The sequence below is a fragment of the Pavona decussata genome, unplaced genomic scaffold (assembly GCF_977016875.1).
Source record: "Pavona decussata unplaced genomic scaffold, jaPavDecu1.1 SCAFFOLD_198, whole genome shotgun sequence".
NCBI lineage: Eukaryota > Metazoa > Cnidaria > Anthozoa > Scleractinia > Agariciidae > Pavona > Pavona decussata.
The window spans coordinates 1,647,026-1,673,112 of NW_028145606.1; the positions used below are offsets into that span (position 1 = coordinate 1,647,026).

The 26,087-nt window shown below is 37.2% G+C and overlaps 1 protein-coding gene and 1 pseudogene across 2 annotated transcripts in view; both read right to left on the reverse strand.

Annotated features, from left to right (window-relative positions):
* Positions 1 to 2,856, reverse strand: part of LOC146461492 (uncharacterized) — a 40,602-nt pseudogene extending 37,746 nt beyond the window's left edge. Inside the window, exon 1 of the transcript XR_014857411.1 lies at positions 2,829 to 2,856. The product of XR_014857411.1 is annotated as an uncharacterized LOC146461492 (transcript). The remainder of the gene's footprint in view (positions 1 to 2,828) is intronic.
* The window catches only part of LOC146461491 (uncharacterized), a 125,377-nt gene extending 112,814 nt beyond the window's left edge, over positions 1 to 12,563 (reverse strand). Inside the window, exons 1-2 of the mRNA XM_085086919.1 lie at positions 12,476 to 12,563; positions 2,836 to 3,038 (exon numbers count right to left, since the gene is read on the reverse strand). The gene's annotated coding sequence lies outside the window, so the exon portion shown is untranslated. The remainder of the gene's footprint in view (positions 1 to 2,835; positions 3,039 to 12,475) is intronic.
* Positions 12,564 to 26,087: the final 13,524 nt, after the last annotated feature.

Consider the following 26,087-nt stretch of genomic DNA (forward strand, 5'->3'; position numbering starts at 1 on the left):
GCCCCATGCATTTGGTGACCACAAAAAATGCGAGGGAAACAATTTAAACTGGTGCAAGTGGCTTCAAAATCCTGACACCTTTTCCAACAATTATCTCCCTAATGGCAAAGATTTGAAGGGAAAAAATCTAAAGGAGAATTTAACTAAATTGTTTTAAGTATACTCGAGTGACACTGTTATTCACAAACTTGTGGAGCAATGAAAGCTTACACAGTACAGTAGGTTCGAAAGTTCAGTCCTAAAATAAGGTTTTATCGAGGAAGCGAAATCGCAGATCAAGGAATTGCCGCTGCTGTTGCTCAGACAAACCTTGGTAAACTACCAACTAGACACTTTACACTGTGTTTATATAGAACCTGGCAAAATTAGTGAACAAAAAATAGCACTAATTGACTATGAGAGAAAAGCCGAACAGAAGCGGAAGTCATGCAAGCATTGAATTTAAAAAACAACGTAGACTGAATTATTTGAAAAGGAAATCGAGAAAAAAATATGAATCAAATCGAGAGGGAATCAGCTACGAAAGTGGCATTGCTCTGACCCTTGCCCCTGAGCTGTTACAAAAAGCAATAGTCACGCAACAAGAATTAAAAGAATTCGAAAAATTTGTTCTCACCTTCAGCGAACGACCTCCAAAGAAGTACATCACCTGTCCTGTCGATGGAAGCAGTGCTAGTGTTCTTGGTTTTGTAATATTTGACACTGAAACAAGCTGTGCAGGCAAGCAAGCTGAAGAAATTCATTTAGCAGTCGAGACAAAGGAAGGACCCTCGTTTTCTAGATTTACTACACCAACAAAAGAAATTTTTCCTGATGCTTCTCGGCTAAACAAATTCAAAACAATATGGGTTGGTGGGAAGAAGGAGGCAATCCTTTGCAGACAGTTCCTTTGCGTGAATGTCTTCGATTATTTGTTGATTTCCTTAAGGATTCTAAGCGTTCCAATTCTTGTGACCAAATTGTACTTATTGGCCATTTCGATACCCATATCCTGCTAAGAACACTCCAAAATAACTCGCCAGAGCTTGTTCAAAGATAATCACGAGGCATTCAAACAAGACGACGGCTCATTCGTGAAAATATATCAAGGGTCACTATACAGACACCTTTTAGGCACTGACTTTTATTGTCACGATGCACTTGAGGATGTAGAGGCACTTAATAAAATCCTCTTCCAGTCCTCCCTTCACATATCTCCCTCTACAATTATCGACATAAGCGGTACTACGGAACTAAGCTTAGCAATCGAAGAAATGAATTACCTCGATAAAAGTCACGCTCTCTTAAAGTCCGGCTTCGACGGCATTATCAGCGATTCCTCATAAGTCGGAGTAATGAAGAAGTCCATTGCTAAAAAGCTTGCAGATTCCGGATATCATCACCTAAAGCAACTATTTGAAACACAAGGAGAACAAGGGCTTCTCGCCATTTTGGCAAATCGGCCAACAAACAGTCGAACTAGTCGCGTTCGTGGACCTGCAGACCCTTTGACATTACATTTAATTGTAAGTCATTTTAAGGTAATTCGGAGTTGACTTTGTTTACATTGTACCATGCCTTTTTTGTGGAGCGTATCTTTGTCAACAAACATGATTCCATTCACCAATGAACACGAAAGTAGAATTATCCGAATTTCCGAGAAATTATCTTGTGTCGGCCTATGCGTACTAAGGAAGGTATTTGAGATTGCTCTATATCTGGACCTTTCAAGACGACGTACACAATGGGGAATTTTTCAAAATCTTCTCATAAGAATATGATGAAATTTGGCAGAATTATTATTTTTACCGCATTTCAAATAACGAGAACTTTAATACAGAGGTCGAAAAAAGAATTCTGAGGAACAATCTCTTTTACGAAACCGTTTGTTAAAATTTGCTCAACTTAGTATCAAACAATAAAAAATATTTATTGAAAGCTGTGTGCAAGTTCAGGACAAAATCTAATGACTGGGTTTTAAGAAAGACTTTCAAATGTTGCCAAGCGGCAATGTTGGTCATTAATAAAACTCTTTCATTGCTATTCATTCCTTTTACCAAGTTTCAGCTTCTAAGTTGCAATATTTCTTACATAACGTCTTTACGAATGACACATACTCAAAGTCTATCAAAACTGTGTTCAGTCACCTCAAAGCGAAAAAGCAACTACTAAGAACAAGACGTTAAAATGATATTTACTGCTCCGAAAGAACATTCATTACGAAATAACCACAGTACGAAACAGCCTATCATTTGAAAATACTAATTTAAAGAGACACCAAGAAAAGGGTTTCAGTCCTTTAGGCGATAATTTATTCAACTCTCTGTGGATTATTTTTGTGACGCAGGTATAATGGATGTCCATCATATAAATGTATTAAAATTCGCTATTTAATTTGGGAACACTGAACAATGGAAGTGTACGAATTATCTTTGTATTCAGACGAAGCAGAATGCGGACATCAACCAAAACAGATTAAAGGGAAAAAAGGGGGATTAAATTATAGAGCAATAAAATCTAATCTAAACAATGGTATAAAATGCAACATAAATTAATTTTTTTTAATTCTTTCTAGGTCGAAATTGTGTCTGATTTGAGATCACTCCAACTATTGAGCTCACACGAGCCTCAGTGACCTAAACTTACACGCAAGAGTCCGCAGGCGAGTGAGTGAGCGACTTGGGCGCTGGGTCATTGAATGAAGCAATGCAGCACGTATAGTAGAGTAATTGTGGCACTGTTGACCACTTGGGTATCCATTGACAGCTACAAATCTTGCGAAACAGGATGAGATACCGTCATTCCGAGCTTCAGCGCAGTTTAAATTTATGACCTACTTGAGAACTTACCTCAAACCAAGTTGTTCCTTCGGTATCCCCAAAGACAATGCCCTTGAAGTAAAGCAGCACAAAGGTTTAAAAGAAGAGGGTGTGGAAAATACTGACATGTCGCTTTGCTATTGGTTGGTGATGACTTCATAGGGTGGGGGCTGTTTGACATGACAGGTTGACATGTAGATCTTCCATTGGCTGCTGATGACCTCATTAATCGACGATTGGCTAACAAGCAATTGTTAATTTGGAAGATTAGCAGTTTCAGGTTCCCATAACAGGAAAACAAGCTGAGATTGGCACGCAAGTGTTTTAAACTCATTGGAAAAGAGTCAAGGGCAATGAAACTCTTAGTTCCAGTCCCTTTGGTGTGACTTCTTTTTCTTGGTATCCAGTCCACGAATACGTCGTTTTCAGGATACATGTAAATTATACATTATTTTGAGTTAAGATTGGTATTTAGAAAAATATCTTTAGCAAGACGCGCACTTGTGCTTCTAAAAATGTAGAACAAGAAGTGGTTTTGAAAATAGCAATCGCCAAAGTCACGCTAACTCTTGGTAATAAAAAAATACCGTTATGCTGATTTCATTTTATTATGACCGCATTTTGGACTTATTTTTCCACTTGGCATAGCGCGGACTTTCACTTTTCTAAAATATGGACGGATTTGGGCGGATGAAATCTTCAGCAAAACGAGAGTCATTTAGAATGTGCAGATCGCGGATTGCCAATCAAGATTCATGGCTATGATTCAACCACAATGATTTGCCCATGATTAAACGAAATTCAAAGATCTTCTTGTTCTTTAATATATGCTTATATTTCTGGAATCCACTACTTATGAATAATTGTCTGGGTGAATTTCAATTCCGTAACGTAACTAAAAAAGATAGCTTATGCTATGAAAGCTTAGGAAAGACCGCAAAACGCCTAATTGGCCTCTAAAGTTTTCCATCTATGAAAGTTAGTCAGTTCCAAGACTTTTTGTGACGTCCATATAGCTTCATAAGCAACACAGTCTTGTAATGGCAAATTTAAATACAATGTCGTGCTTGCGCAAATAATCTCAACTTTATAAAATAGCTGTTGTGAACCACGTCTTTTGCGACTTGGCACACAGACTTGTGAAATACAATGAAAGATAACTTTAACTATCTTATTTGTATGGCTTCTTTCGTTTTTAAAACCATTCTTTCTTTTATCGGTGAATAACAACTGCCGTATGCAGGAAAAATTCAATTTATTCCGCCAACACTTCAGGACAACACGTTTACCAAAAACACAAACTTGTTCATGAGAAATATAACCAATTATATTTTTCCAGAGCAACAGGACCTAGTTTCTAATGTAAGAAGTGCTTTATCATCATTTGTCAAAAATCAAACTAATAGCTCCTATCTTTATAATAACTATTTTCTTAAACACCAACTACTGCGCACATCATTCTTGTTTACCAGAAGCCATTGTTTACAGAGGGCTGATTCGAACGCCATTTCGCTGACGTAATGGAACGAATTGATTAGTAAGGTTGGGCATGAAGAGAAGTGCGGATCAATTTATTTTGTAATTGTTAAGAGCGGCTTCCCACAAATATCGACCGAAATCAACTTTTGGTGGCACGAGTCAAAAAATCGATTTCGCTCATATTTTGCTCATAGGTAGGCCCTATTAAGAAACAAAACGGGCTGTAGTTAGTTTTTTCAAATACGGCTTCCTTACGCGTAAACATGCGAAAAACGATTTTCAACTCAGTTGAGCCAAAATCCGCTTCCCGCCAGGAGGAAATTTTCCTTAACTTTGGCCGGCTGCGTATCAATCCACGGTCTGTCACGGATCTTGAAATAACATCTACTGTTTTTCTAGGTCTTCTACTTCTGTTCCACAGAAAAACATTCAAAACATAGGTTACTTTTATGCCCGAAACTGATCTAGAACAACATGCTATAAATGCAAATTTTTAACAACCAAATTTTCGAACTTAAATACCGGCAATTTTACCCATGGGCGATAACTTAGATTATCATAAAATGACTTTCTATGGCTTCACTGTGTACTTATCAATCATAATATCAAAACAAAGGTTTGGGTAAATTATTTTAAGTGACTCGCAGGGCTTCGAATTTATCACCTACCCTGTCGAAAATCTGGCATTCGCATTGTAAACAATGGCGTGGCATAGCCGGTGACCGCGAACTACGAAAGCCAAAAGAGATTCAAAAACGTGCACTATTTTGAGACATAAAGGTAGGGAAACTAAGCTGATACCTTAATCAACAATCTAACATAAGATTTGGGCATCTTCTTCATCTATCTGTGCTCGATACAAGCATAATTAGTGTGTCGACGAGTTCATTTTTAGTATTTCATGATCATTTCATGCACGTTTTAACAAGAATTTAGCATCGAATTCTTCATTAACCCGCACTGGGGTTATTTCTGTACTCTTACCCTCTGAATCAAGAGAACTTTGACAAAACAATCCAGTTTACGAATTAATAAACATTTCTATATTTTTCTGATAAACAACTCGCAAGCTACACTGTTGCGTGACAACCATGAACCGGAAGTGTCACCATAAAGATTTCTATGTTTCGATGTCTTCGTCTGCCAAGATGATTTAAAATTGGGGATGAAGACCATTTTAAGCGACTAGTTTTCCTAACTAATGTCCGTTTGCTTCCATACTTCGCACGAAAAATAAATACTCAGAAACGAGCCATTATATTCGAAGTCCAACAAAGCATTTTAAATGCCGTCAAATTTGGTCGGTATGTTAATTGTCCCCCTTAACTCATCCACAACTGATAAAGAGGAAACGACTTCTTTCTGGAGAGAAACGAAAAATAACTAAAACAGAACATTGTGTCAATGTCACGAAGTAGCAATAAGGACATGCTACGGCTCCTATACATTTGGTATTTCTGGGCGTTTTCCATTTACCAAGATACTCCAGAAATTCCGGTTGGGTTGTAAATGGAACATGCTTTTTTTGGTTCGCTCCACTGAAACATTTTCGGAAAGAATGGAACTTGTGAAAAGGTAGTCCCGTTTTCCCGTTGGAAACTTTTCCGATGGAACTGCGTGTTCCATTTATGAGTTTCACAAGGTTTGACCAGTTCCAGGCTGTTCACGACCATATCTTCGGTAAGGAAATATGCCGGCTTCTTCTACTCCCTCGGTGATTTTCCTATCCTCGAGTAGTACTTTATACGAATGCTCGGTGTGTCATGGCTTGGCTCCAGATTTTCAAGCGTTAATTTATCACAACTGTGCCATGTATGTCAATGGTAAGTAGTATTTATCGAAGAAAACATTACATATCACCCTCGGGTTCTTTGAGTGTTCCGATTATTTCCCGCCTTGAAGCCTAAAATTTTGCATCTGTAATTAAACAAGGTCTTTTGTCATTCACCCTTTCACAGCAGCTGTTTCAAGTGCGTGTCGTTGAGCAGCTCTTCCTGTGGCTTGTACTTCTCTGCACAGAGCTTCAATGGTCCCTCAAATCATCCTGGAGTGACTTTTAAATTCATCAATCGTATAAGCTTATCTATATCGCGGCAAAATATTTTCATAAAAACCTTGATTTTGGTGAAGATCGCGTCTCATATAGGTTGCAATGGTCGCCAGGATAGCAATGTCATCATAATTTTTTTGAATTCACGAGACTCTCTTCTTCCAAAGACCGACTCTACAATTTCGTTTAACCACAAAAATTGTGCCGCCATTTTGTATTTTTTGTGCGGAATACATCGGACGGAGAAGGAAATGGATGGAACATGTGGAACACGTTCTTCACCGATAAACATTTCCCACCGAAATTCTCGGAATTTTCCGGAATCTTTTGGTAAATGGAAAACGCCCGCTGTGTCTACCTTCTCTCCTATTTATCCAGGAATACCTTAAACTGCCTCTTATAAGCCCTGGGGCCCGTTTCTCGAAAGTCCCAGTAACTTACCGGGCCGATAAGTGTCTTTTGTGATAAATGTTTCTCAACAGATAAGCCCAAATCGTCATCGTCTTGATGTTTCCTGGCGTTAAAAACGTGGCCGAATGGGCAAGAATAAGCTGAACCTCGTTCCACATCTTAAACACCATAACATGACTTGTGCTGGTCAATATTCTTTGTACAGGACAGCAGGGGTACTATCTCTCTGGACCTTGTTCTGTCTGCGATCAAACGAACATTGCCCACCAACTATCAACGTAAACGAACACCAAACTTCCATGCTCGCCGTTTAGTTTACAGTTCCTTACTGTTTCTCTGGTGTAATAATAATTCAATTTATTCATACGTCCAAAAAAGCAATGAGGACGTTCAAAAATCTAATTAGTTAATTACGTTGATCTTCGCATAAAGAATATTTCAGGATCAAAAAGCGCAGCAAAATAACATTACTAATAACACGGGTATTGACCACTATCTTGGTTTCATTAAATTGGTTACGGCCTTTATTGTTATTACTTTTTGTTATTACTTTTTTCCCTTTTTTTGGTTGTTGTTATTGTCGTTGAGTGTGCGTGTGCTTTCTTTTGCAAATTTAATTAATAAACTAAATCACGCAGTTTTTGCATCTATAATTCACTAATCACGAGCTCTCATTTTTAGATGTATGATGATTGGAAAACTCTATAGACAATGTTTTTAAAAACGGAGATGGACCCTTTATGCTATTTCTCTTCCCTTTCTTTATTTACAGAGATCTAAAAAACTCGCTCATGATCAACGGACGAGGGAAACAAACGTTACTTCGAACGTATATTTCACGCAAACGATGCAGTAATTAACATAACAGTCGAAACTTTTAATCAGGTTAATGTCGTTCAAATCTGCTGCGTTTTACCTATTTATAGTTTAATTTATTCATGGCAGTGATAAAGAAAGAGGAAAAAAAATTTTCCAATTATTTGTTTCAACATAATAATATTACACAATAACGAACTGGACTCCGCATCAGAGCGAACGGATACTCTGAAATTCCCAGTTATGAAACGCAGCCGAAATATATATTTGTCCGTAACGCTACCGAACTTTCGATCCAAAGATTTTTCTACTGCGAATGAAAAATGCTTCCTTTTAAATGTCGCTTCATTTTTTTTTTCTAAAAGGAAAAAATATTTGTACCCGTGACAGTGTGTCACGCCATCTTTTTTACGCTTCGATCGCCAAATCTCAAGAAAATGCTGACAAATCTGAAGCCTAGCGGGTCATTTATTTTCATTTACCCAGAGTTTTGTTTTTATATTATGATCAATAGGTATACAGTGAAGCCATAGAAAGTCATTATAGGGAAATCTAAGTTATCGCCCGTGGGTAAAATTGGCAATGTTTTAGTGCTAAAATGTGGTTGCTGAAAATTTGCATTTATAGCATGCTTTTCTAAACCTATTTCGGACGTAAAAGTAACTTAGGTTTTAAATGTTTTTCCGTGAAACAGAAGAAGAAGACCTAATAGAGCAATAAATGCCATTTGCAGGTTAGTAACAGTCTGTGGATTGATACGCGACCCGTCGAAAGTTAAGGAAAATTCCATCCCGCCGAAAGCGGACTTTGAGCTCAAGTGAGACAAAATCGTTTTTTCGCATAATTACGCGAAAGGAAGCGGTATTTGGAAAAACTAACTACAGCTCAGTTTGTTTCTCACTAGGGACTACCTATGAGCAAAATATGAACAAAATCGATTTTTTGACTTGTGCCACCACTTGGTCGATATTTGTGGAAAGTCGCTCTTAAGCTCGACAGAGTCTGCCGCATTTTGCGACACTTAAGCGGCGGTTGAGACTCCGATGTAGATACTGCTTCTGTTACCTACCCACGCAAAAGACAGGCGTCTCGATCAGTCTAATTCGGCAGATTAAATTTCGCGGCCCATGTACTCAATGTGTAAACAACAAGTTCCAACCGAAATAAACTGTTGCATTACGCGTTCCTCTTCTTTTTTTAAAGCAGACATTTTGGGCAGGTGTAATGTTTTGTTCGCTATAAAATATCTTTTACCGTAACTTAACTAAAGATCTTATAAATTTAAACTTTTCCTTTAAACAGAATAAGGTAGCAGTTAAAAAAACCAACCTTTTTAGTGTTGCTGTGAAGATGAGCGAAAGGTTTGAAAAACGTGCTCGTTGAGGCCGAACAAATTAAAACACCGCCCATTATTTTGTTACACTACAAGAGTTATCCCGGGTGATGAATTTTAGACAAAAACGATTCGAACTGTACTTAAACTTGATAAAGTGGCAATGGAATCATCATCGAATTACCAATCTCGCCAAGAGGGGTGGTTTTTATAACTCCGACGCAGTGTGGTGCGTGGTGCCCTTACAGTTGGGAAAAAAAATAATCGTGCAATAAAAAATGTGCTCTGAGAGCTTGCAATTTCAAATCCTGTGTGTTTATCTGTGTTTTAAATCTCTGAGATATATGTTCTATTCCTGATTCAATTTTTTTCGTAGATGTCTTTGCTGCCTATAATAAATACGTTTACGGAATAATTTAACCCCTTCTAATTATTATTGTTATTACAAATTGGTAATAATACAAAATGGTATACAAAAACAGAAGCCACGGGATGAAATACAAAAGAGTCTAAGACCCCATAAGTAAAGCAGATCACCAATAGTACTAAGATGAAAATAATATACTTAATCAATGCTGTGCCAAACATTCTAATCTTAGATTTATAATTTTCAATCGATATAGGATGGCACGATGACTGGGTAACAGTTACATTGCATTGGTATATCTTTCTAATAATAGCCTGCTAAGTGCTGAGAAGTTTTCACACAGGCCGCGCGAGTTGAGTGGGAGGTGCGCGAGAGAAGAGCCATCTCGCGTGCTTTTTTGGTGTTCCCGAAATGTACCATACGCTCAATATTTCCTTTCCTAATTAAAGAGCATTAAATTGATTTGACCGTGATAAGATACTTATTACCTGAACAAAAAATGTTGTCATATTCTTGGTAAATTGGACTGGTCATGTCTCAAAAATTACGGATAAAGAGAAATAGAAAGCGTGTTCTAAACGAAGTACCACAAAATTGCGTTTGGTCACACGGCTACCTAGTGAGTCACATTTTGAAACAAAGTGAACTGGCCTTGACGACAACAAATTAATATAACTATTGACTAACTGTTCCACAACTGTAGACTTTTCAAACGCGTGTAAAAGACATATGAAATAAGCTAGGAAGATGAAATGATAGCGGAAAATAAACTACTAAAGAATATCGGCTGATAATGACTTGTTCTCGTTTTCTATTTCAGTCAAACGTTATGTAAAATTACTGTTCATTACAATTCTATGATCTTAATATCTTGTTCAAAGGGGGAATGATCATTTGTCGTTAAAAATAAAATAAATACAAAGAAAGAAAGAAGTAAGAAAGGAAATAAAGAGAAATCACAGTGCAAAGAGAAAGAAAAATTTCGTTTAACGAACTGATACGATGTATCTGATCATCAGATTAGCCTGTAATCAACAATAATAGTTCTCCGCCAACCCGATCCACTGAATGATAAAGGTCAATGTTTATCGACAGAAAACCCACTCATCAATGTTGTGTCAGACATACGTTACTTAGATTTGTACTTTTTAAAGGAGATATACTGAAGAACACAATGATTGTCTAACAGTTTTAAATACACCAAAGTTTAATTTTCATACGGCGTTGGCATAATTTAAAAGTTATTGCATATCAACGACAGAATCAGCCAAAACTGGATATTTCGACCTAATTGTTTTATTGCTATAAAATATCTTTACCCCAACTTAACTGAAGATCTTGTAAATTTAGACCTTTCCTTTAAATGTCTGAATGAAACAGTTCAAAAAAGCACATAAAACACAGACATTTTAGTGTTGCTGTGACGATGGGCGAAAGGTTTGCAAAAACTTGTTCTTCGATGCGGACAATGAAATCAATCCCATTATGTCGTTCTTCTGTTGGAGTTATCCTGGCCGACGAAAGTAAGAAAAAAAAAAACGATTAGGATGGAGCTAACTTAACTTTCGTTAAGGTCGTCGTCTTAAGAAACAAGAGAAAAGACTTAGAGTTTAAATGGCAGCTGCATAATATTACTTGCCGACGCAGTGTGATGCCTGGTGCCCTTGCGCTGCTCGCGTCATGCCAAAAATTGCACACAACTCTCGTCACTCAACATTGCCTATACCGACGATTGTCATTTTGTTTTAAAACATAGGATTTAGGATTTTTATTTTTTTGTACCGTACACGACAGTTGTAAGCGAGTTGCATGTTTTATTTACACGAAACAATTCGTGTCGTAGGCCTGTCGTAATCTTGTAGCATGCGACAAAGTCTTACCGTGTAAATCGCCCTTTAGACTTCAGTCTCAGTATTTTATAAATACTTACCCTCAAAAAGGCCGTAAAAAGTCTGCGGTATGCCAAGTAGAGAAATCAGCCCAGTACTGATCGGAAATAACGAGGTGAGATCAGATTACTGATTTAGGGATACATTGTTTGTGTGTTATATAACAGTATAGATTTATGATGAAATAAGACTCAAAAGGCGTCTTTATGAATGCTAAGTCCAACAAACCATGCAAAACAGTCTTAAAGAGTATGGTTGTGCCACAGAACCAAAGATTCTGGACAAACACATACTGTAGTTTATCCGAAACAGTTTTATTTTCTTGCCAAAGATAAAACTATCTAGAGTAATCAAGAGTTATCCGGCATTACTTTCACATGCCACTGTCCAATAAAAATTGTTTTCAAATTAGAAACATTTCGTTTGATAATGCAAGTAATCGTTAAAAAGACAACCTAAAAAAATTGCTTATTGAAGAAGGACATTGCTTTGTTACAGTCAACCCAGGTCACGCGTGAACGATATTTTTGAAATTTGAACGGAGTTTGAAATTTACATGTCAGTTTTGAAAATCGCCAACGAGATTTCAGAGTTCCCGTATAAATTTCCCTAGCTTATTGACGGTATAAAGCTATGAATTTTTCTTTACATTGCAAAATTGAATGTTTCAAGAATAACAATTGTTTCCCAAGTATTTTGAATCTTTTTTTCAGTTAATGCATCTTTTTCGGAACGATTTCCAGAGAAATGTCCAACATTCCATTCACACGTCGGACATTACAAAGAGAAATTCGAATGTTCATTTCATTCTTGGAAATACTGTTCACGCATGACCTGGATTGACTGTAATTGAAATGGTGAAATTTGGATGGATCAAGAGATGCGTGGCCAGGGTTTAGGCCTTATCTCGGTTGATACTTGTTGTGCATATATACTATGCACACATTTAGCGAACCAGATTAAAACTGCCAAAACCAGAATAATCCAGAAGTTTCTCTTTCGCTTTAGTAAACAAGTGGAGCAGAGCCAGGATGGGGCCCCTTCCACCGATCGGGTGTCACAAAATACTACAGACCCTGTGAAACTTAAATGTGGTTGACATAACAAGCAAAAATTGACAAAGGACACTGATTCCTCTCCGTTTCAAACCATTTTAATCAACTTGTTCCGGCATATAAATAAAATGGAGTATTAATGAGAAGGCCACTTTGATCAAAGGCTGCCGGCATTAAAAGGGAGCGTGAGCAGCAGGTGGTGCTTGATAAAATAATTATCAATAAAATAATAAAACCTCGTTTGCCTTTTCATTATTCATTATAAAGAATTTCTTACCTTGAAACTAGGTCCTTACTCTCAGCAAATGACTGATTATATTTCTCATGTAGAAGTTTCTGTTTTCAATAGAACGGTTGCCCTGAAGCATTGGCGGATTAAATTAGAGAATTGTTACTTTAAAAAAGCTCCTTAAATGCGAGAATGATGGTCGAGTCGAAGCAATATTAAGGCGAAAAATAAATGAATTGATCTTTTATCGTGTTTCACAAGGCTGTGCACCTTGAAAACATTGGCGCTAGGAATATTTTATTCACAGTGTTCATGTTTTTCTTTTTAACACAGTGAGTTTTTAAAAGAAACTTTTTGATGCAATATTGCTTTTGAGCCTGATCGCTTACGCTGAAGTCAGATTGGTGGGCGTAGATCATGATAAACAACGGTGTCTCGGCCAGAGATCTTAACAAACGCCTAAATAAATCAGACAAAGGATTGTTAATATAAGGATATCTTCAACGGACGGTGGTTCAGTATAATGCAATCTTGACTTGATAAATTGGGAGTGACTTGACAATTTTTCCATAATTCGCAAATTTGTAAACTCTTAAAAGTGAATGTCACTAAAAATCAAAAAAATTTAAGAAATCGCGGAAACGGACCGAAAATCGATTTGGCTCAGTATTCTGTGTCTATGGCAAGCTTGAGTTATGTAATAGAGTGAAATGGGGTTAGTTTTTTTTTTTTTAAATATTCAGGAATAAGCGGCAAAAAACCGACTTGTCGTACCAATGCAAATTTCTCTTTGGCCGAACTCGAAATTATATGCACTTTTTTGGTAGTTTGCATGCAAATTATTATGTTACATCCAGGCGTCTATAGCTATAGATATATACATTGGGTCTTTTAGATTTAAGATAGAGAAATCTGGAATGCCTGATCTTGTATTTGAAGGAGTGAGACATGAATTATGAGGCAGTGAAAGAATCTGAATAATACTCAAAACGTGGACCAAAATAGCTCGGAAAAATGCATGTGGTAGTGTCTCCCAGCTTTGGTGTAGGGATGCTTCGAAGACAGATCTTTGTCAGATGAGTTTTATATTTCTGAGACCTTCTAATTTTGCAACGTAACACAAAGCGAAATTCGATAAAATAACAATTGGCGCCATATTGATACTAAAACTAGAACTATCAACTAGCGGCAAAAGGAAAATCCTTCTTCCCGAAAAATCGCACAATAATAGCTTGAAAACACTGTTAATTGAAATGGCGAAATTTGGACGGATCAAGAGATGGCCAGGGTTTAGGCCTTATCTCGGTTGATATTTGTTGTACATATATACCACGCACATATATAGCAAACCAGATTAAAACTGCCGAAACCAGAATAATCCAGAAGTTTCTTTTTCGCTCTAGTAAACATGTGCAGCAGAGCCAGGATGGGGCCCCTTCCACCGATCGGGTGTCACAAAATACTACAGACCCTGTGAAACTTAAATGAGGTTGACGTAACAAGCAAAAATTGACCAAGGACACTGATTCCTCTCCGTTTCAAACCATATTTAATAATCAACTTGTTCCGGCATATAAATGAAATGGAGTATGAATGAGAAGGCCACTTTGATCAAAGGCTGCCGGCATTGAAAGAGAACGTGTGCAGCAAATGGTGCTTGATAAAATAATTATTAAAAGAAAAAATAAAACCTCGTTTGCCTTTTCATTATTCAATATAAAGAATTTCTCACCTTGAAACTAGGTCCTTACTCTCAGCAAATGAGTGATTATATTTCTCATGTAGAAGTTTCTGTTTTCAGTAGAACGGTTGCCCTGAAGCATTGGCGGATTAAATTAGAGAATTGTTATTTTAAAAAGCTCTTTAAATGCGAGAATGATGGCCGAGTCGAAGCAATATTAAGGCGAAAAATAAATGAATTTTTGATCGTGTTTCACCACGCTGTGCACCTTGAAAACATTGGCGCTAGGAATATTTTCTTCACAGTGTTCATGTTTTTCTTTTTAACACAGTGAGTTTTTTTAAAAGAAACTTTTTGATGCAATATTGTTTTTGAGCCTGATCGCTTACGCGGAAGTCAGATTGGTGGGCGTAGATCATGATAAACAACGGTGTCTCGGCCAGAGATCTTAATAAACGCCTAAATAAATCAAGCAAAGGATTGTTTATAAAAGGATATTTTCAACTGACGGTGGTTCAGTATAATGCAATCTTGACTTGATAAATTGGGAGTGACTTGACAATTTTTCCATAATTCGCAAATTTGTAAACTCTTAAGAGTGAATGTCACTAAAAATCAAAGATAATTTAAGAAATCGCGGAAACGGACCGAAAATCGATTTGGCTCAGTATTCTGTTTCTGTGGCAAGCTTGAGTTATGTAATAGAGTGAAATGGGGTTAGTTTTTTTTTTAAAGTATTCAGGAATAAGCGGCAAAAAACCGACTTGTCGTACCAATGCAAATTTCTCTTTGGCTGAACTCGAAATTATATGCACTTTTTTGGTTGTTTGCATGCAAATTATTATGTTACATCCAGGCGTCTATAGCTATAGATATATACATTGGGTCTGTTAGATTTAAGATACAGAAATCTGGAATGCCTGATCTTGTATTTGAAGGAGTGAGACACGAATTATGAGGCAGTGACGGGACTCAAAACGTGGACCAAAATAGCTCGGAAAAATGCATGTGGTAGTGTCTCCCAGCTTTGGTGTAGGGATGCTTCGAAGACAGATCTTTGTCAGATGAGTTTTATTTTTCTGAGACCTTCTAATTTTCCATCGTAACACAAACCGAGATTCGATAAAATAACAATTGGCGCCATATTGATACTAAAACTAGAACTATCAACTAGCGGCAAAAGGAAAATCCTTCTTCCCGAAAAATCACACAATAATAGCTTGAAAACACTGTAATATGTTTAACGTGTTATATTACACTGTTTTGTGTATCCTCTACTAAACATAATTAAGATATTTTTACATAAACGTAACGGGATTTCCGAGGCGAGCACTGACTCGAAGTTCGCCGGCACTTGAGACACGCCGTTCGCGATTCGCATTTTAAATCGACTCTGTATCCATCAAATAAGTTTTTGTAAAAATGTCGAGTCTTCTTTTGAGTTTACGGAGATTAGGAAAGCGAACACGAGGCGAAACTCCAGAACCAGTGTGATTTCATACCATGACTGCAAGATTTACAACACATTCCAATTGTGTCACACAACACTAAGATCAGTGGAAGTCTTTAAAGTTTCTGTGTACGTTCAGAGAGGAAATCTTTCGATTTTCATTTTCTTAGATAAAAATAAACTTTCCAGTGAGTTTTAAAGTATTTGCCGAGAAATTGGGACGTAAGCGATTTCCACCGGAAGTTAAATTTTACTTTAATGAGGACATTTTCACTATGGCGTCATTTTACTACAACTACCAGAATCCTTCTGGTTTTTGTTTTCTCGTGAGCTATTGTTGTTTGCTGTCGACTAGGATTACAAAATTTGAATTTGAAAAGGAAAACGAAATGACTTTTGGTAGTTGCAGTAAGATGACGCCATCATGAAAATTGCCTATTGACAGCATATTGCTGCCGGTGTAACGAACCACGTTGCGATAATTGCGCGAACGGTCTTTCTAGTCTTGGTTTTCACATGACGTCATAAAAAACTGAAATTCATAACTAAACACAATTTTGGATTTTTATCTTCATCACATAAAAGAAATTATAAATTTCCATCAGCTTGCTTGTTTTCAGCAGGATAGCATTCTTTGTTTTGAAAATAGAGCAGTTTGAATTTTAGATTTTTGCGCAGTGCGTGACAGAAAGATTGCTGCTCTAAACATGTCACGTTCATGAAAACATCGATTTGCCTCGTATTTTTTTGAGGTCTGATCAGCTAAGATGTAATAGAGAGAAAAGAAGACAATAGCGTTAAGCTACATCTAAAGGTAGGTAAAGGTCTTAAAATCTTCCAGCGAAGCGAATATTTGGAGACGCGCTTGTTTCAATTCGCGAGTCCGTGAATCGACGGACATATCGGCCATATCCGCTTTTCGAAGAGTAGCAAGAATTTTCGTTTTGACTGAGACAATACATGCAGTTAGCAAACACAGTGGTTCCTCGATAATTCTGTAACGCTTTGTGCTGATAATTTTGCCCGCCTCTGCCGTTTCTGCTTGGTCCAACGGCTTTGCTTGTCAGTCCCCGTTTTGATTTTCCCATAACCATTAGAGATCACAAAATCGACGTACAACAAAAACTGCAGATATCCAACAAAATGGTGAAGGAGTTTATTACTCTGGAACACGAGTACGTGCAAAACTGCGAGAAAATTTTCACAGAAGGTGACCGGAAGAAAAAGTAGCTTGCAAAATGATTGGCTAATTTTCAATAAACGCGTTAGGACGCGGTACTTGTTTGTGTAGCGAGAATTTTTTTTCAAGCACAGTCTTCTCAAACTCTACCTTTTGCTGGGAGGATGACACTTTCAAGAGTCACAACTCAACAACAATTTGGCCGATTTCAGTCAAATTTGGCCAGATGATAGAAAAATATATAATCAACAATAACGTGTCGGGTAATTGGAAAATTATATTCTAAAAATTCTTTCCTTGAAAGCCATTTACGTGCGTTCACTCCGTATGGTTTTCTCGTAGTTTTGAAAATGTAACTTTTAAACGCAATCGAATTAAAGAAAATCCCAACACGTCTTTTTAACTTTCAGGATCCTGACCTGGAGAAAAAAAAAGAACTTCCAAACTATAAAAATCGGCCCATTTAAAGTGCTACTACGATCAAATTGTCGAATACCTTTTATTTGCGGTTGATTGGTAGTTTATGTCCTAAAGTGCATGATTTCCAAGTTGTATCCTCATAAGATGAAGGAAAGTGCGATTTTTTTGCGCTCAAACTCCACGAATTTTCATCCGCCATTGAACGTTTATGTTCCTGCAGCCTGGTTACCAAAGGCAGATGGTGTCCAAGGACAACAGAGGCCGGGTCACCCGGGAAAAACAAGTGACGTCAAACTCTAAACTCGAAGCGCAGTCGAGCCCTACGGGGCTAAATTCTCATGCGGTTTCGAACACGTTTTCGAAAAATGTTTCGTTCTTTCAATGGTGGGAAGTCGCTGTGTTGTTCAGTGGTATAGCAACTGCTCTAATCGAGCGGCAGGAATTGCGCTGCATGCGAGTCCGGCCGACAGAACGAGAGATGTGTGGGTCCAGTTTGTTGTCTTGCACGTTTTGCTATTTTCTCGGTTTAGTTCGAGGGACACTCGGGCATTCCACCCAAGTCAGTGAACACAAATTAAACCTGGATCTTTTGAAAAGGGTAAGCGATCAGGAGATCGTGAACCTGAAAAAAATCTCTGAAGGAGAAGGAGCGGCAAAAGGTAAGCTTATGTCATGAGTGGGCGAAATGTGTGAATATTGTTTTTATCTTTGGTGATTCCTCGATACCTTGTTCAGCACCCATACAAATAGCAGTCACAAATTTTTATACACATTTTATATTGCGTTTCTAAAGTACTAAACTTTGATTGAACGAGTAAATAATGTAAGTGCAACTAGCGCCCGGAACTAGCTTTTCCCTCCGAAGCATTTCCAAAACATCTCAGTGCGATAAGAGTAAGCTTATGTTTACTTTGCTTGTGCAAATTAAGCTTGTGACAAAAACTGTGCAAACAAACGCGAAGAAAACCACTTTAATTATCCATTTTCACTCAGCTTTGGATAAGGTGGTCTTTGGCGTTTACAAAAGGGTTCCTTCTTTCTTTTAAGTAGTTTTCTTGAAGAAATAGTTTGAATTTTTGGTTTAAGGAAGGTTTCAAGAAAACCTCACATTCAGTTGTTTCTTATCAATTAGATTCAATTGGTAATGTATTTTAACCCTTTGACTCCTGAGCGCGCATTTACGCGCGCTTCCAAATTAGGGGTACATTTTGACCCAAAAAGGCTCATATAGGCCCCATATTTTGTCGAAAGACACTTAATTTGTCTTACATGAAGTTGTCTACGCACTCGTTTCACTCTCACTGAGTATTCGCCAAATTAGAGTAAATTTCCTCGAGTTTTTTTCAAGTCCTGTTCGCGAGCACTTTAAAAATGGCGGATCGTATTGATGACATGGCCGAAATACATCGAATAATCTTTGAAACGCCGGATAGCAGCGACGATTCCTTTTCAAGTTGGTCCGATAATTCGGGTGAAGATTCTGGCAGCAATTCAGAGTTGGAAAGTGCCGCAATGCCACGTGGTGTTGAACAACGTGAACAAGCAAGCACCTCGACCGCTCCAGCACGTCGAGTATTGGTTGGAAGATGCCGCCAACAACAAAGAGCTGCTCAACAAAACCCACCTATCGAGTGGAGTGCAACTAACGAAAGGTTCTTTGTCAGAACTTTACACTTTACATTGTACATATGCAATAACTCAGACGAATTGAATGAAAACAAAGTTATACATTGTTTGATTATCTTGCCTTTTTTGTCAAATATAACTAGACAAGAGAATTTTTTTTCGGTTTTTGTACTTCACAGAGTCTAAATACTTCGCAGAATTGCAATTTTTTCACTTTTCCATTATACAAAGGTGAAAATTTGAACAAGAATGTATGTAAAAGATCCATTTTTTCTCATTTCAGCCGCCATTTTTAATAAATTATTTTACTGGTTAATCATTAACCAAAAGTTAATAAATTATTTGGAATCCTTGACATGTTTACTTTCTAAATATGTATGGTTATAGGTACTTAGCTCTCAAAGGAAAGTTGGTAGAGGCTTTTTTTATGAGTGCATGTCATGATTAACAAGAAATTACTGAAAAACTCAGGAGTCAAAGGGTTAAATTTTGATTTATTTTTCAGACGCTAAGTTGCAACAACTTCAAAACCCAGCTCTTACTATTGAATACAGGCCAAAACAAGCCTTGCAGAGCACAACATGTGAAAAATATGGACAGCCAAGAAAAGGCCAGTGCTCCTCCTTAACTAGTAGTTGAAGAGCACTGACCTTCCTCAACTGGGGCTTTTCTTGATCTTTTGTCCTCAACCACCAGTTGACAAATAGAATCAATAAAAAAACTGTTTTCTCTCCATTCATCATGCCTCCTCTTTGTAACTCTTTCCATTACATAGGCTTCTGTTTAAGGGACTGGTCAGAAATTAGTGGGGAGGGAGGGAGTGAGGTGGAGATTTTAAATTGAGCAATGAAAATGATGTGACCCTCCATAGCGATGCAAATGAAATTTCATGACCCTCCCCCTGAACAGGTTGTACAATGTAGCTCAAATATCAGAAAAAGAAAACAAGAATGGAGGCAAACTGTAAGTTACTTACTGGAACCATTTTGCCCCAACATAATTCAAATCATCTATAGAGCCCATTGACATCATGTAACTCCATTATGCTAGACATTTCCTTTACATAATTTAATACTTTAATACTTAATACTTGTCTTGCTTTTGTTAAATAATGACTTAAATTAACAAATGTTATTTTGTCTTTTATATATGACTCGCTCTCCCTGTCATACTATAAATTATGATCACAAGAGCATAAATTTATGTGACCCTCTGTTTTTCACTGCTTATTTTTTCATGACCCTCCATAAGGTTTATGGTTCATTGTCTGCAGTACATTAATAATTTTATTTTTATGTTCGTTTGAAAAAGAGTGCCAGAATCTTGTTTCACCAATAAATTTGTTGTTGTACAAATGAAATTGAATCTACATTTGAGAAAAAAATCAAAGGTGGCTCACAACAGCCTCAACTTTACTACATTTTTGGTAGCATGCATTTGCCCAACTCTCACTGCACCAAAAGTGAAAGTATCAAGAACTGTTACCACAGCAACAGTGTATGAAACTCATCAAGACTTGCTTGGGGGTTTGCCCTTAGACATGTAGGACAAAGGATGTTTGTTGTTAGGTTGATTTGACCCTTCTTTAGAATAAGCAAAAAAATTTCAATAATTTAATACCTGAATCACAAACTTTAACTCCCAAGAATATTGTTTTCAATGTATACTTGCAAAATTCCTACTTTTCCTCCCCTCATTTGCCTAGGTGGATGCTTGTTACCAGAAAGCATGTTAATAAATTGTCATTTATAAAGCTGTTCATTTCTTCAGTAGTTTAAAGCATCTAGTGCAGTGGTGTTTAACCTGATGTAGGGCACCTTACAAAAATATATGTACACAGAAAAGACTGTTACTATTACATTGTTCAGGATGATGCTAGGGAAGAAAACAAATCATTGCAAATTGTTGCCTTACAAATTTATTTTTTTATTGATTACTGTACTTATTCAAATCTGGATACAATGATGTCCATGCAGCACTAGCACTCTCCAGGCTTGGTACGTCGCTCAAGGGAACAATTTGAACATTTGCACCTGAGAAAATATTGAACCAAGGGGAAACTTAGCATCAATTACAAGGGAACGATCAGCTGAAATTCAAGCCATTGTACAGGGCTTTTCACTACAATTTATATTCTTTTTCCATGGTAAAAAAGCGCAAAAACAGTAAGCTTGCTCGGAACCGAAACTTCACTGTGCACTCTAATTTGACACCAAGGCAAACTTTCGAAAGCAAAGCTAAAAACCTAAACTTGACTTCGGTTTCAATTCAACTGAGTCTCCGGTAGCCTCCCTCCGGGGAATGAATTGACAAGTAGTCAACTGAAATTGTTGCGGATTCTCAGGCACTACACTTTTAAAGCTTGCCTGTTTTGTTAATACAGCAAATAACACATCTAAATATTAATCTCTATCTCTAATATCTTACCCGAGAGATCATGAACGACTCAGCAAAGTCTGCTCTTCCTCCTCTTGTAGCAAAAGAGCTAGCTGTTGAACTTATTCGGCTGCCTCTTTTTCAGACGGAACTAGCTCTACAGAGTCATGACTTCTTCATTTCCATTGCCTATATCATGCGAAGACGATCCAGGAGAGCTTTCTGTGGTCAAAACAGCTCTGAAATTCGTCGCCAGAAGAAGAACTACAGTACTCGCTCGATCAGCGACATCAGCGAGTTGAGAGTGTTACGTCACGACAAAAACACAATATGTTTGAATAAAAATACCGCAACTCCAATCACTTTCATACCGCGGGCTCACTGGAACATAAATTCATAATGGCGGACTCGAAAACACCACTTTTCAAGGCTCAATATTTTCAATTTGCGGGGCCCAATTTTCATTTCAGTGACCAAGACAGGTACAGCCACATCGGATAAGCTGTGAAGAACGTATGTTTGTTTCATACGTGACATGAAGTTTTGATCGTAGTAGCACTTTAAAACATCGGCGATGTTTTAAATGTTCCAATGGCTGCGGAGGATATTGAGATATCACATAAACTAAAGCGTCGTAATGGTACGAAACCAATAATTGTTAAATTCTGTAGCCACAAAGTTAAATCCAAGCTATACAAAGCATGCGTGAAATTGAAATCAGTTAAGATCTCAGATTTGTACCCTGGATATGCTTCAGTAGCAACAAAGCAAAACCGCCGATGTTCATCAACGAAAACCTCACACCTTATCGAGCAGGTTTGGTGCGACGAGCGAACGAAATGAGGAATGATGGACTCTTATCAAGTGTTTGGACCCTCGACGGAAAGATCTTCGTTAAAACTTCCCCTGAAGGCAACCCAATTAGAATTCACTGTGAGAATGATTTAGATGAACTTTGAAAGCTTTCTCTAAAAGATTATGGGAGGACGAACGTATAGCTTAAACAGGTCTCGAAGAAGGTTAGTGTCTTAAGCATAGTTTGCTTTAAATATCTAAACTTTATTAGCATTTTGTGTGTATTTTGGTATATTTTTGTGATATTTCCTTTCTTTCTTTATGCTTATTTTCTCGTTCAAGTCGTTTATTAACACAACTAGTGTGCATTTTAGATAGGTGTTAGTTTCTTTCTGATTGAAGATTATAAAATCCGTGAAAATTTTATCATTGAATGTAAGGGGATTGCGTAACCACGTCAAGCGAAGGGCGTAAGAACCGGGAGACATTTTCGCTTAAGGAAGACGAAACCCCCTGGGCTTCAGAATGGGTGGGAAAATGCTTTTCTCACACGGTACTGAGCACTCAAAAGGTACTTGCATAATGCAGAGGTCAAATTCCCTTGTTCTCGTTAAAATATTTGCTTATCAATCCAAACGGCAGATTTGTTATTGCAAAAATCATGCTAGGCAATGGAGAACTGTTTCTAGCTTCCGTTTATGCTCCATGTGACTCCCAACACCAGACCTTCTTTATTCAGAATTTGTTTACAAATATTGTCTCTAAAACAAACACGACCAAAATTTTTTTTCGCTGGTGACTGGAATACTACTCTTCATTCAATAGATAAACATGGAGGGCGTCCTTGGCACGAAACAAATTATAGGAATTTGCTCTTTAATTTTATGAACGTATTAGGTCTTGATGATGCTTATCGACTCCTTCACCTCAAAAAGAAGGCTTTTACTTATAAGTCAAAATCTCTGAAGATTAAATCGAGAATTGACTTTTTCCTAATTGCACAGTCTTTGAAGCTAAACATAAGAAAAGCTGAAACCGCTCCTCAATTGCTCCAGATCATAAAGCCATTTTCTTGAGTGAAAAAATTAACGACACATTTCATCGCGGTCCAGGTACGTGGAAATTTAACAATCAATTACTAGAAGACGAAAATTACGTCAAACTGATCACAGAATGTTTACCGAGAATTCTAGTAAAATATCAAGAAGTTGAGAGCCATGAACTATTATGAGAACTTATCAAGATGGAATTTCGTACTGAAACAATACAATACTCAAAAGCTAAACGCCAGGAATTTAAAAACAAGGACACTTTCCTTCAGGGGAAACTCGATGTCCTAGATAATGAAATATGTCATGGAAATGGCCTCTTTAACCAATCACTGTTAGATGAATATGAGTCCATCAAGACAGAACTTAAAGATACAAAGAAGCCATGTTCTTCTCAAAGGCCCGATGGTTCGAAAAGCTGAGAAACCTACAAATTACTTTTTTTCAATTTAGAAAAGCGAAGTTTTGAGAAAAAGGTTATTACACAGTTGAAAACTTGAGAATGACGAGATTATCTCAGACATGAAGCAAATCAACAAGGAAATTCAAGTATTTTAAGCAACCTACTTGAAACAAAATTATTAAGTTTTCATTCCACGGATTTTAGTGATAGCTTCAACGCTTTTGTTGAGAACATAGACATTCCAAAATTGTCGCTTGAGGAATCAACGTCGCTTGAATCCGATCTAACACTCCCTGAGATAAACAATGCTTTGAAATTCTTTCAAAACAACAAATCCCCTGGGGAGGATGTTTTTCCAAAGAATTTTATGAAATATTCTTTGACCTCATTGGTGTGCATCTCCTTTATTCACACAATGAAGCTTTTTCCAAAGGTTAATTGTCAATATCCCATGAAGGCGTGATGTTATTTGCCTGTTATTATAAAGTTGTAATTTTGAGTCACTGTAATTAATCCTACACCAGTTTTGCAGTCATTTCCAGTAATTTTTCCAAAATATTTAGAAGCTTTTTCATTTGAAGGTCAGCTTTTCTTTTGCAAGAGTGAAAGTGAAAGCAATTTTCGTTCGTTTTGTGTTTAGTCAGTGTTCAGTGGTAAATTTCAGCACGAATATTAGAAAGCTTAAGACCTGGTTCATACGTCGAACTTTACATGAGCCGAAACTAATCATTTGGTTCGGCGCATATGTAAAGATCGATGTATGAATCAGTTCGGATCGACAGTTTTGTATTTGGGTCGACCCGCCGTTCTATTCAACTGCGCCAGTCGAATAGAACGGCAAAAGTTCGACTTCGATTCAGACGTCGAACTTTTCATGTGCCGAACCAAATGCATACGTTACGTATAAATTATATAAATTATATCTATCCCAGAGGTCTGTGCATTCCATCGACTTGGCATGCGCGCAAAGGACTTCATTCTGAACAAGATGGCGGGAAAAGAGGAATGTGCTTGTTCTTCTTGTTTCGAAACAACTGAATATACTTGTCTGAGATGCGAACGATTAAAAAAAAAAGAATCTATTCTTGAAGTGCACACGCACTTCAAACCGACAGAAACTTTCCAATACAGGCTATATCAAAGGCGAGCGTCAAGACTTCTCAGAACAAAATCCTCAAAAACAGCATTTGAAGAAAACATTACTCTATTCAAACAGAGATTACGCAACAGAGGTTACCTCGATAACCTTATAATAAAACTTTTTCAGAAGTCAACCTCTGCGAAAGAATGTCGGCACTACAAAACAAACCCGCAAAAACATTTTGAGGTTTGTTATGAAATATCGCATATATCAAATATATAATTATATATAATTATATAATAATATAATATTATATAATAATATATATATATATATTATATAATAATATATCAAATATATCAAACATATAATTTGGACGCCATTTTGAACGGGTAGAAAAAAATTTCAATTTCTCCACGCGCGATCCTGGCCGTTAACACGCGTGCGCGCACGCGCGTGTGGCGTAATGTTTTTCTAAAAATAGATTTTTTTGGTACAACACATGGGGAAAGGCCCACAAGTCAAAATGGCATCTCGTTACGGTCTCCATCCCTGATTATGGCTCCTGGTAAATGACACTTGATAGAAAATCTGCCTCTGCTAAGGGAGATCTACAAGGGCCCTTCCTTTAATACTTTCGTACAGAAAAGGGAGATCTTTGAGAGACGTACTCGTAAGAGCAAATTAGCTTTGAAGGTCATATTCTTCCTATCTCGACCAGTAGGAGCCGTGTTTGGCCTGTCTTTATTATATTACCAAACAAGCTCTCCCATGTCAGAATTCATCTTTCCCGCCATTTTGAATCTTGTTGAGTAAAAACAATAGCCGCTGACCACGAAAATCTACTTTCTCACTTTAGCTTTAATTAGGTTCGACTTCAGTTAGGTTCGACGTCTGAATCAACTGCCGAACTCAATTATTTGGGTCGACCTTAATAGGTATTAGGTTCGGCTCATGTAAAGTTCGAAGTATGAACCGGGCCTAAGCGCGCATCTGGGTAAGAAACACTTGCTCAAATTTCAATAGAAAATAGACTTTCCTTTATATTTCTGCACAAGACAAGCAACATATTCAATGAACAAAACGGTGTTTTTTTGGGCTGATTTGCTTGTTTTATTTATAAATTTTTTAATAGCTACCTCAAATAGCACAGAAAATCGAAAATTAAAACAAGATTTTTTGGGTCACTACAATTAGTCGCTTAAAACTTATACATTCAGTGAAATAGCTTAATTCTTTCAGGATTACTAGATTATAATTTCCTCTTTCTAAATGACTAAAAACTGTTGTCTTTAATAAAGGGAAGCAAAATCACCTTCTCCAGGTTTGCCAATGGAGCCTTTAAATAAATCAATTTTTCTCAAAGGTGGGACCTCATGCATTTTGAACAATGACTTTCATCACTCTCTAGTACTACGGCTAAACAGCAAATATAGTAATTGAAAGTTGTGGGTACTCTTCAGTTTGAATAGCAGAAAATTCGAGTAGGTTGCCGAAAATTCAACTTTATGTATAAAACCTCAGCAAATCACATTAGTTTTAAAGTATGTTTAAGAATCGTTTCATTCGCTAACGTTTTCGATCATTGTGAGATGAAAT